The sequence below is a fragment of the Juglans microcarpa x Juglans regia genome, chromosome 8D, assembly GCF_004785595.1.
Source record: "Juglans microcarpa x Juglans regia isolate MS1-56 chromosome 8D, Jm3101_v1.0, whole genome shotgun sequence".
Classification (NCBI taxonomy): Eukaryota; Viridiplantae; Streptophyta; class Magnoliopsida; order Fagales; family Juglandaceae; genus Juglans; species Juglans microcarpa x Juglans regia.
In genome coordinates, this window is record NC_054608.1 from 23,530,928 (window position 1) to 23,543,750 (window position 12,823).

Genomic DNA, 12,823 nt, shown 5'->3' on the forward strand with positions numbered 1-12,823 from the left:
AGCCGATTTGCTCACCTTCCATACTTTCACCATTGTAGAACATATGACATCCTTTCCAATAGGTTGTTTCGAGCACACGTTGCTCACTAGACTTCTTTCTCCTTTTCTTTTCACTTCTTCAGTATTCCACTGTCCAAGTCGAAAGACGAATGCTCCTCTTCCGTTAACCGAAGTTGATCCCACATTTCCTCTAGATTCTCCATCCCTCTCCTTCCACAATCAACTGCCATAACCAGCGACTAATTCCACTCTTACTCTAGAAGAGTATGTTGTGACTATAACTCCTCCTCTACCTTCTCAAGTGAGATGAAAGAGAGAAGCCTTGACAAGGGAAATAGACTTAAGAAGCTTGAGAGTAATGATACACGCACAACCTTTTTTACAACCTATTTTTTTATTAAAAAAAACTTATCTTTTAAAGCTAGTGTTTAGCTTCTTTTGCAATATAACTTCCCTAACTATCAAAATTATCAATTTACCTCTCAAATTAATACTCTTTTATAATTTTTCATTCATCCAAAACCTAACAATTATGACATATGACATTACTATTTTAACAATTAGATATTAATAGATCTTAAATTGCAACTTATATTTCAAGTTTAGGAACCAAAAAGTAATTTTAATAGTTTCATAGTCATATCTACATAACAAAATGAAATTCTGATCAAACATATAATTAGGAAAATAATTTATCAAAATATAGGATCATATGCAAGTCATGTGCAGACCCGTTTAAAAAAAGTAGAACCCACTTGAAAAGTTAATTTTTTATACACTACTGTAAATAAGGCTTTTTGCGGCGATTTTATGTCTGTCGGAAATAAAATCGCCTCAAAAAGCCTTTAATTGCAGCAATTTTTACATCGTCGTGATTTTTTTACATAAAATTTTGAAACTGATATTTTGCGGCACTTTTACACTTTTTGCGACGATAGTATTCGTCGCAAATACTAAATTGATCTTTTGCAGCGATTCTTAACTTTTTGCAACGAAACAATTCGCTGGCATATTAAAAAACTTGTTACGGCACTTCGTTAATCGCTGCAATTGCAAAGTGGTCGTTTGCAGTGATTTTTTAACTTTCAAAATCACTGAAAAAAACTATTCCCAGCGATTTTTTATGAGCCACAAAAAAATAACAAAAATAATACTTATTTTCGGCGATTTAAATTTTGCTGGCGAATTAAAAGCACAGGTTTGGAAGATACTAATGCAAAAATTAACTGTTATGTCTATTGCGGTGACTTTATACCTTTTGTGGCGACTTGTTTTTCCGCAATAAGAAATTTTTTCTATAGCTCATTTCTGTCAAATGCAAAAATCCCCGCAATAGATAATTTTGCTACAAAAATTATCGCCGTAAAATATTTGCGGCCACTTATGATATTATTAGTGGCGATATAAACTTGCTACAAAAGATAATAAAATTAAAAGCCCCGCTCATTTTCCAGTGATTTCCCTCCATCCCTCTCCCCCCCCCCCCCTCCCCCTCTCTCCAATCCCTCTGTCTCATACAACCCACGCCGCCACCCACAGCCCGTCGCCAACATTCCCACCACGCCACCGACACCTCACCTCAAAGGTCACCCGCTCCTTCTACCCCAGCCCCCGCCAGATCTCTTGCCTCCCGAAATCTGGCGTCACCCCCCTCTTTCTCGGATTTCTCTATATTGCCGCCACTAAGGGGTCGTTCGCCACCGCCCACACGTCGATGTCGTCGCCAGTTCTCCATCGGAGCCCCCTTCTCCTCCACTCCTAGCCCAGCAGTCTGAGACCCTCCCTCTCTCCCTTGCTCTATTCGCAGCCCACGATCACCAGGTCTCCCCAGCGCCACCGTGCTCTTCCCGAGCCACCACGACCACCCCTGATATTGCCTTTTGTTTTCACATTTATGGGTTCTTTTCATTCTTGTTATATTTGCTTGATTTATTGTTTTAGTTCCATTTGGAGATTGGGTTTTGTGTTTATATCTATGTGGTCGCTAGTTTGTTTATGGGTTTGTTTATATCTATATTTATATTTGAAACATTTGAGATTCTTTCCCCCTAATAAGAACTTAAAAAATCAATATGTGATTTACGGATACTATTTGCATATGATACCAGCGCCAAAATTGTCAAGGTGAGTCTTTTAATGTTTCAAATGTGGGAGTAGATTTAAGTCAAGGTATAATGCCAAGCAATTGACCTTTGCTTCTGATCACATTAGTTCTAAGAGCCTCACTTCAATATCTATAATTATTTGTATTGATGATTGGAAGTGACAGACATTTTTTACCCTTCTGCTATCATAATATTAAATAATGAGATCTCATCTCATAAAGGGTTTGCATTAGTGATCCTTTGCCATCCATATTGTTCTCCTTGTAGTGAAGACATTTATTGGAATGCCTTCAGAATTTTAAGCTCTTAGTTTTCATTGGCACTCGTTGTTGCTTGCCTTGTGCAGCAATTTTCATTCTTGTCCTTTGAGGCTGAGATACTGAGGAGAATAATATCTCTTTGTATTGATAAACAATGAGAAATGTTGAAGAAAACAATGTGTTTTGGATGGTTATCCTGACTTGCTCAATACTTGGGGGACCTTAAGGCTTTATTTTTCAGTACTCTTTACCATTGGATGTTGTCTTGACTTGTTTTACAACTTCTCAGTTTCAGGATTTTTTGGGTTCTTTTTTTATTTTTTACTATTTTTGTTTAGGTCTTTCTCTTGTTTCAAGCTCTTAACCTATTTCAGTTTAGCATCAATGTATCGTAAATTACATTGCAGCATAAGATTGCAAAGGGAAAAGAAACTAACATATACAATTTTCTCTCATATCATGTATTGAAGATATTGAATAGAATTACTTATAAAAAGAAGATATTGCCTAGAATTACTATGCATTTTGATTTGGTGTTCACCCCTAGTATATTTGTTGAGACTATATTAGTTTATTAAGTTTCTTAGTTTGTCAATTTGTTTCTTCTTGACCTATCAAAAAAAAAAGTAGATGAGGTTGTGTTATTCACATGATCTTGTTCTTCATTTGAGGAATTTGACAGGAAGGAAGGTTGCTAGTCAGAGAGATGACCTTCGTGAGCTTGTAGAACATTTTAATGTAAGTAATTTTCCTATTACTAGGACAAAGATTTACATTTTTTGGGTTTGGTTCACATATATTGGGCCTCCTAGGTATAAATCCCTTTGATAATTTTTTATAAGTAAATTATTTTGATAATTACAGGACTTAATGCTTAGTATTGATGTTTTGTTCTAGCAATCTAGGTCTTAATACATGGAGCTTATAAGTTCTGATGGAGAAATACATAGTGCACAATCTAGGTGGTGGGTTTAGTTCGAATACTTTCCTGGCTCAAGTACAAAATACAATTTTATGCATTACTCTTTAAATTTTAAGTTATTTCAGCTGCAACATTGCCTCGCACATCACTTTCTTATGGCAATGTCTGGCATTTTTTCTGCTCTATTTGGTTTCAAGTTTGGCCACGTCCATGTAATGTTGGTTTCATTTCCCTCATAACTTGTTATGCTCAACCCCTGAAAATTTGAATTGAATGTGACGAATTGGGTGGCTGCCAAGTATGATCTATTGTTGTCTTCCTTAGTAGATCTTAAAGTCTCTCTCTCTCTCTCTCTCTCTCTCTCTCTCTCTCTATATATATATATATATAAGAATGTTCTAGTAATTAAGAAGAACAACTAGCTTTCTATATCAATTATATATGTTGGTTTTGATCTCCTCTGACTTCTTTGTGACCTCTCTTTCTTTGACAGTGAATTTTACAAGCTAGCTAGGTAGCTATATGCATGATAATCTCCCTTCCCTAGCTTATATATCAACATGTGACCAATGACCATTGTATTAATAATGCCTTTTATCTGTTTGCACTTTTCTTTTATCTCTCACGGGATATAAATCTGAAACCATTTATGTAATTTATTGGCTTGGAAACTCAATCAATACTTCAATACAAATGACTTTATAGTATACACTACTAATGCTTTCGCATGGGCTTGAATTTCTTGGGGATAATTGGTTATAAGTTCTAAGTTGCGAGATTACAATGTGATTATAGTTTTCTAATTCTACAATGTTATAAGGTCTAACTTACATATGTAGATGATCGCATATGGAGCAACTTGTGCACACTTTGTGGATTGAATAAATCTAGCTCATTTCTAACAAACGCACAATTTATTGAAAATATTGAAGTGTTGAGTTATACATTGAGCATAGATGCTCCAACGTAGAAGAAGTTAAAGGTAATCAAGTGTATTTTGTTTGTGTATTTTGAAGTGTTGAGTTAGCTTTATGCTTCTTATCTTTTCTTTTAGTATTTTTGAGTCTTGGATGGCAAGAGTGAGTACCAATCAAGGTAGTCCAAACATATGGAATGCCTGAGATCTCTAGGCTATCCATGAGAACAAGTTGATGCATTGTCTTATTTTAGGTTTGTCTTCATATATATAGATATATACAAAACTAATGATGTATATAAAATTATACATAGTAGAACATATATATACATAAATAGAATAACTGGGAAACAGTGCATTTTATTCTTGTGCCCCAGGAAAAGAATTGCTTTGAAAATTGGTTGTGATGTATTGGATTTAAGATCATGTATGTGCTTTTTACTTATTCTCTGGACTAATGTTGAATGCCTATATTTCTTAAATTTCTGTGAGTGGTTGAGTTTGGTGTGGTAGAGTTTGATGTGCCAACCTATTTTGCTTATGCAGGATGTGGTACTGTACTGGTCATATTGCCAAAAAATGTTCTGAAGAGAAAAATATGTGGTGCATTATAAAAAAGGTGTTGCACCTGGAAGGATTTCTGGAGTGGATCCCATCAAACAAATAACCAAGAGATGCATCCGAATTGTCAAAAACATAGAAGCTAACCTTAGTGGATGTGTTATGCAGGTAAATGATTACTTCTCTATCTTGTTCAGAAATCTATTAGACCTAATGGGTCGTGTCATTCTCTTCATTGTGCTATTTGTGTGTGTGCATATATATATATATATATATATATATATATATATATATATATATATATATAGTTTGTAAATTAGAGGGTTAAAACCTTAAGTAAGGCATGTAAGGCTTGTTGGGTTTTTATGCCCCCTTCAGACAAGCATATAGTCCACTATGATCAGTTCTTAGAGAGATTTAGATTGAGGAACAACAACCCTAGTAGAGAAGTAAATAAAATCAGATGTTACATACTAAATAACCATGCCAAAAATTTTAATATATAAACTGGACTAATAGCTTTGTAATGTCATATTGTACATGACATTATCATTTACATGTAAACTTGTTGCAGGATAAATTTGAAACTTCATTTGTAAATGTATATGTGATAGTTGATGTTTGTCAATGTATAAAGTCATATATGTAGTATATTCGTAAGTGATAATTGAATATCACTTATTAAATTCCAATGTTATTTGTTGTTATTGGAAATAATGGTAGGAACATGCGATTTATCTATAACATATTGTGTATACTAATACATTTTATATACAATTGGTAGATTGATGTTTGCATGTCTATGGCAGTGGTATTAAATGGATCTAAATGGTTGTTATGGTATTAAATGGATCAAATGATTGCAGAAATTGCAATTTATATAATTTATGGCGAAATTGCAATTTGTGTGGCCATCCAGAAATTTCATAGTGAATATAATTGCAATTTATATTTTTTATATATTTTGTTTTGTGCATTTTTTTTATTTTCTAAAACATTATTTATGGCGAAACGTACTTGCCGGAAATTTTTTGTATCAAATATTCTTTTGCAACAACAATTACTCGCTGGAAAAATATAATTGCAACGATCATTCAAAATTGCTAGAAAAATATAGATGTTTTTCCGGCAATTTTTTCACTATTTGCAACGACATATATCACCACAATTAGCTTTTCTCAACAATTTATCATTAAACTGGAGGGCCTTTTCTAGCGATTTTTTGAATAATTGTAGCATAAAAAAAATCGCCGAAAAAAGTAACTACTTTGCACGATTTTTTGCAGTTCGCTGGTTTAACTTATAATTGAGCAAACAATTACGACGAACATTCGGCGCAGTAAAAATCGCCAAAAAAGATCAAATCTGACGATTTTAGGAGTTATTTCAGGCAATTTTTTACGTTGAGAAAGACTATTTTTCTTGTGGTGAAACCTATTATATAATAGGTTTTTCTTGTAGTGAAACCTATTATAGGTTTCACTTTTCTAAAAAGATATACGAAGTTTACACGTCTTAATTAAACTTATGTCTAAAATTACTCTCTTACACTAACGCAAGCGGCTCAAGCATGGGAATGGGATTCCTTTTCTTATAATTGAGAAAATTAATGGCCAAGAACCTTTTGGTTGTATATCTGCATACCATTATTAATTGTCTAGGTTTTGCTCCCTTGTACAATTGGCTTTTTATGTCTGCACGATCGACATGCAGACATAAATATAACAGCTGTGAATATTTTATTACTATTTATAACATATACCCATGTAATTTAGTATGTCTTTTCCCCTTATAAACTGAAGAAGAGAAAATATCAACGAATTAATTAATACAGACAAGAACCAAACATATATTCGGTTATTCGGTATTCTTCTCGAATTGCGTACGGCGGCTGCGTGCATGCGCCATGCATGCGCTAGTGCGCTACAACCACTCCACCACCCAAACCTCTTTTTATACCTGACTCCATTTCATTTTTAAGACCTCACAGTTCTACCTCTTCTTCGCCCCAGCTTATTCTTCTTCTCCTAATAAAATCTCTCTCGATCTCTCTCTCAAAGCATTTATTCTGTTTAAAAATGAGTTCCCATGATGATGAAAAGCAGTTTGAAGGTAATTAATCTCTCTCTCTCTCTCTCCTGGCCCATGCGAGAAAAATCAGTTCTAGTACTAACAGAAAATTTAAAAGTACTACTACTCGTACGTATATTTTAAGGTTCTTTGTTCTTTACGTTTTTTCTTTGAAAATATATTAACCCTTTTGGTCAACTCAATGCAGCCATTATCATAATACTTTTCACTATCAAGCATGACAAAATTACCTAATCATGATGGTCCGTCTACATATGTATATATTATTTACTGAGATCTTCTGGATCTATATTTTACTCGTCACGTGCATGGGATGGTTAATTATCAAGGATTAATATGCTTCATTGTTAGCATGAGGATGATTTCAGTGGTCAGCTGAAAATCACTGCTCACGAAATTAAAGAAATTGTGAAAGACACTCGAGCTAGCTAGCTAGCTTCCTAACCTAATAAATAAATTAATAACCCTGCATGTAAATACCGCTTCTGGTTGTTTCGTTTGACACTTTTTCGCACGTAATTTTCGTTATTTTTTTATAATTTATGCTCAGAGAGAGTGTTGATTTGGGATTCTCATATACATGATCCTTGATCATCAGCTCCTACTGATCCGGTGCTACCTTATACGGCTCCACCACTGGTTGTCATAATTCCTATAAAAGATATTCACGCTTACCCTCCAAATCCTCGTCCTCCCTCTCCTGATCTCCCTCCGGTGGAGGAATTTAAGGCTAGGAATTCTGATGACTTTTGGAAGGGATGGTAATTATGGCTCTCTCTCTCTCTCTCTCTCTCTCTCTCTCTCTCTCTCTCTCTCTCTCTCTCTCTCTCTCTCTCTCTAATCTCTCTGATCTCTCTCTGTGTTATAGATATATATATATATATATGTACTGATGAAAAAGGTTTATGTACTTCATTTCTTTGCAGTTGTGATGACTTGTGCTGTTACCATTGCTTGGGTTTTTGGTTCTAATTAATCACTAGTGAGGAGAACACTACCTAGATCATCCAAGTGCTTTCGGAGGATTGTTATAATATATTCCACAAAAGAAATAGAACAAAAAAAAAAAGGCCGAGATCATGATGTAATATTTTTACACATCAATTCGATCTCATCTTTATATCATGTTTATGTATTGATTTATATCCATTTCAGCTGTTCCAGTTCATCACGTTGTTGAATAAAATTAATGTCTCCTATCAGCTTCAGCTCGCTAGCTAGCTAGATCCCCTTAAACATTCATAGATAAGACAGTGCTCGCTTTCTTTCTACATATCTGTAGAATACAGACACAGATTAATGCACTAATTGCTCTGATCAAGATAGCATATATATACTAGCAACATGATCAACCCTGAAGTACGTTTTTACATCTAACCAAGGCAACCGGAGCTTTGCAGCTAACTGATATAGAATGTGATCTACAGCTAGCTTTTCTGTACAACTGGGAGAGTTTTGCTGTCGGCATAAATTTTTTGATTACTAATATATTACATGTTTAATAAATTAATATTGGATATGCATTTCACTTAACGTGTCTCTTCCACTTGGATACCCTCGAGGCCTTAAATTTGAGTAAGAACTCAGAGATCTATTAAGCTATATATATGTGAAACATGTTTGTTAAGGGAGATCAACAAGATCCTCCTACAACAGAGTAGGGACTTTGCAACGAATAATAAAGCAATGATGATCGGGATTTTGTTGCTAAAAGCTATCAATTTCCAACGATGTATTATAAAATACCGTTGGAAATAATAACTTCATTAGCATCCAAACTAATGCGACGACAGATTTTCTGTACCAGTAATCCTCTACTGTACATGGTGTGTATCGGTGGCTAGCTAGCTCCTTGGTTAATTTGCTGAGTATTGGAAGTTTCAATACAAGATTATTACGACGTGTAGCTAAGCCACTTACTCATGATGATTTGTGGTCCGGCACTGGCAGGCAAGCATCTTGAGATAGCCTATTAAAATTCGACAGAGCCACATGAATCCATCTTTGTCTGAGGCAGTTAGCTGGTCCCGTGTCCAATTACTTTTTCTTTTTCTTTTTTGTTGGGGGATTTGGTCTGTACGTGTTGTTTGTTTGTGGATGTGCTTCCGCGCGAACGACTGATCAGACCATATATTAAAGTGCACGTATAACAGCATCTCTGATCTAGACCTCTCACTCTCTCTCGAAATCTAACATTAAAATATGGATGGTGAACCAAATCTAAGGGCTTAAAAACAAGATAAAGTAATATTTCACCCGCGTATAAACCATGCAATTGATTGCGCTAAAGCGGCCATCTTAATCAAAACCTTCCCATGCCAGGCTATGTCGTACATGCGTTTTCCAGAGTTTGAGTGCGACAAGTCTTTCCTTTTTTTTCTTTTAGCTTTCGGGCAGGCAATAATAGAGCACTGTTGCAGAGCCAAACCGGAAGAAAGAGCCCACACGTACTGGGTGGGTCTCACGCTGCTCTAATATAGTCCAGACAGTGGGGCGCTCTCTGTCTGCATTAGGTACCCCCTTCAAAAGAAAAGATCAGCAGGAGATCAAGTCATTAAGTTACCAACGGACTTTATAAAAATAAATTTATAAATTAACCTGATTTCATACCATATATTAAATCTGCTTTAAAATTTGAAGTACCAATTTTATAAAATCTTTTTATACATAAAACATTTCTCAAAGGGTAATGTTTACAAGTCAGTGGAACTCAAAGTGAGTTTTTCGCAAGGTGTGGATTTCACTTTTATTAAAATCACTACACTACATAAGACTTACATGTCCTATATATGCACAAATCATTTTCTTGCAGACAATATATATAATTCTAATACACAAATTTTAACTTGCTTAGTGAGAGAGTACTGAAATTCACTTTAAATATATGTATTTATCTAGTTATTCAGTTGTAACGACCCAAAAGAAATTTAATATATTTCTTCAGATCTTAAAGAATGTCGTGAAATCCTGAAAAAATTTCACGAATCGGGCAACCGATTAGATTTTAATCTTTCAATATAGTCGGATCCTGACCCGATATATGGTGAAAATTTTGTCTTTTTGTTTATTTAAGGCACTCAAGAGTATAAGCTTGTAAAACGAAACTACACCATTAGTCTCGAATGAATATTTAAGATTTTTTAGTGCAATAATGCATTTTTCATTTCCTGGATGAATAGTAATCAGGAGTGCATTTTTTTTTAATCGAAGCACTTAGGAGTCGAATTTTGTGAAATGAATTGCACCACTAGACTCGTAAAATTTATGGTGTAATAATCATTTTCGCATTTGTTTGGGTAAATAGTAACACTTGGGATAACACAAAGCACCCAGTTCAAATGATATCACTATGTAAAATGTCCAAATCCACTCTTAGAATCATTAGGATTACTTTTTAATGGACACATGATACAATTCTAGCCACTCCTATGAATAGTGTTAGGACACTTGTCACTTAGAGATAAAGTGTGATGAAATGGAGGGCAAATAAAGCCATGTAATTATGCCACCTATGCAAATACTATTCCGACCAAACAAAATACTTTTTGGTCAACCAACAGAGGGTTTTAATCCTAGTGAAACCCTAAACCACTGGATTTCAATCAAAACCCTAAAACCCCATGTGTTGGCCAAATAAACTTGGTTTCAAACCTTAAAGTGATCAGTTCTGATTAAGTGTTTGATCACTTATATTAATCACTTCCACATACTATAAATCACTCAATTTTTCACTCATACACCATTAACAACTCTCTTACATCTTGTTAAACACATTGGGCCAAGAAAATTTTGATTCGAACTGACCCATAACCGAAACCGCAAATGAAGCTCATTGAAATCCTAAATTGAAGCCCATCGGTTAGACCCATTTTCGGCCCGCCAAAAGCCACCACAAGCCAAGGATTCTTGGAATTTTCTTCCCCATCCCAAGGCCAAGTATATGGCTAGCATCCACTCAAGTGCGAGCCTCCAATAGTCACTTGATGGGATTCAAAATCCCTACCTCCATCACTAGCCATCACATGGCCAGGTGCAGCAAAAGAAACAGCACCTGTGCAGCCCCATTTGTCCCCTCCTTTTGGCCGCCAACCTCCCATCCAATGATCACTCAACCACCACATGTCAGCCCTCTCTCATATATCCCATGCCCCCATGCATTTCCATTTCACACTTATGTATTTTTCCATCAGTTGTTGAGAGAGAACCTGAGAAAGCTCATCAAGCAGTTTTCTGGTAGTTTTGCACCAGCTTTTCTAGCCCTTTTTAAGTCGATTCTCATGATACAATCTTTATGTATTTTGTTCCTATTTTTGTCTACTTTAAGTCGGTATATGTAGGGTAATTTTTCATGGTGTTTTGATTGGTCAAAGTTCAGTTTGAACATGCAAAGGTCTCACTAGGCGATAATTTTGATGTTTATGTGAGATGTTGATATTTTAATGAAGTTTTTGGTGCAATCTTGGGTAGCTGATCTTGCTATGGTGAAGTATTAACATGTGCATATGCAAGTTAGGTTTGGATTCATAGCATGTTAATATTTTTATAAAATAATTTTACATGATTTTGGGAAGTTAGAACTTGGATGACTCAAAATAGTTTCTGTTTTGATGAAGTTGTGATGTTTGATTTTATAAACTTGATCTAATGGATTTGATATTCACATATGACATTCTTAAGGATTTTATCTAGGTGTTAGGATAAAATTTTAAATTTTTTCTACACTTTTCCTAGAATGTGAATCGGCCAAGATGTGGTTCACCTAGTTGTGTTTTATTTTAAATTTTTTCTGGCTTGATATTTGGTTTTAGGATAAAATTTACATAAGAAATGTAAATTCTGGTAAGATTTGGAGTTAGTATGCAAAATCTTTATTTTAGGAGCAAATTGTAATTTTTCATAAGTAGGAGGGTGAATTAGCAATTTAGCCATAAGTCAATAAATTTGTATGTTTCTAAGTATTTAATGAGATATCCTAACCCTTAAAAATATCTCGTTTCAGTTCACGATTTTTCCCGCTACGTTTCACGTTCCGCTCATTCACAGTAAGTTAACATCTAATTTACTCTTGGTGTATTTATGTATATAAGGTGGTAAGACTATTATTTTCATACTCTTGTCACTTATTATTATAAATTTTTATATCATGCCATGTCATGTCATTTACTTCAAGTACATATTATTTGTTACATGCCATGATATGCCATGTCATCTATCACATGTTTATTTTGTCATCTATCACATGTTTATTTTGTCACATTACATGCCATGTCACATACATTTAGTATGTCATGAAATATTTTTAAGTACTTTTGAGTCTTTTATTTTTATCATGACCTCAAGTGCTAGGATGAGAATTTATCCTAGTGGAACTCTATTGTCCACACTAGGGTATTTAAACTAGTGTGGAATTTCCTAAGTTGACAAAGTATCCTCAACAGGTTTCGAATGAAACCTAGTAACTAGTTGCAGGAGCGAAGTCAGGCATCCAACACTGGTGGTGCCAATCTCATATTTATCAGTTTTTAAATTATTTCAGTTATCACGGCGTACTCACAACTGGTACAGATGCTTGTGATGTGATGCGATACAGGTAGGAGCACATGGTTCAAGGGGACCCGTGTAGTATCCACACGTTCCTGTTTAATCAACTATGTATATGTTGAACAAATTTTTAAGTTCATGTCACGATTCACTTCAATCAAGTCATGTCACGCCCATGTTCAGTCACTTTATTTTCAAGTCAAGCACATGTCATGCTATTTGTCAAATCATGTCACAATGCATTTATGTCATTTTACTGTCACGCATGCATACGTATACTGTTGGTAGATTAATAGCTTAATTGTTGTTTACAAATCTCACTTGATAGTCTCAACTATCATTCCCTTCGAAATGGTAGATGATGTGTCAGGATCTCGAGGACCCATGCCCGACAGACTGGATGAGACTGATTAGGCCATAGCAAGAC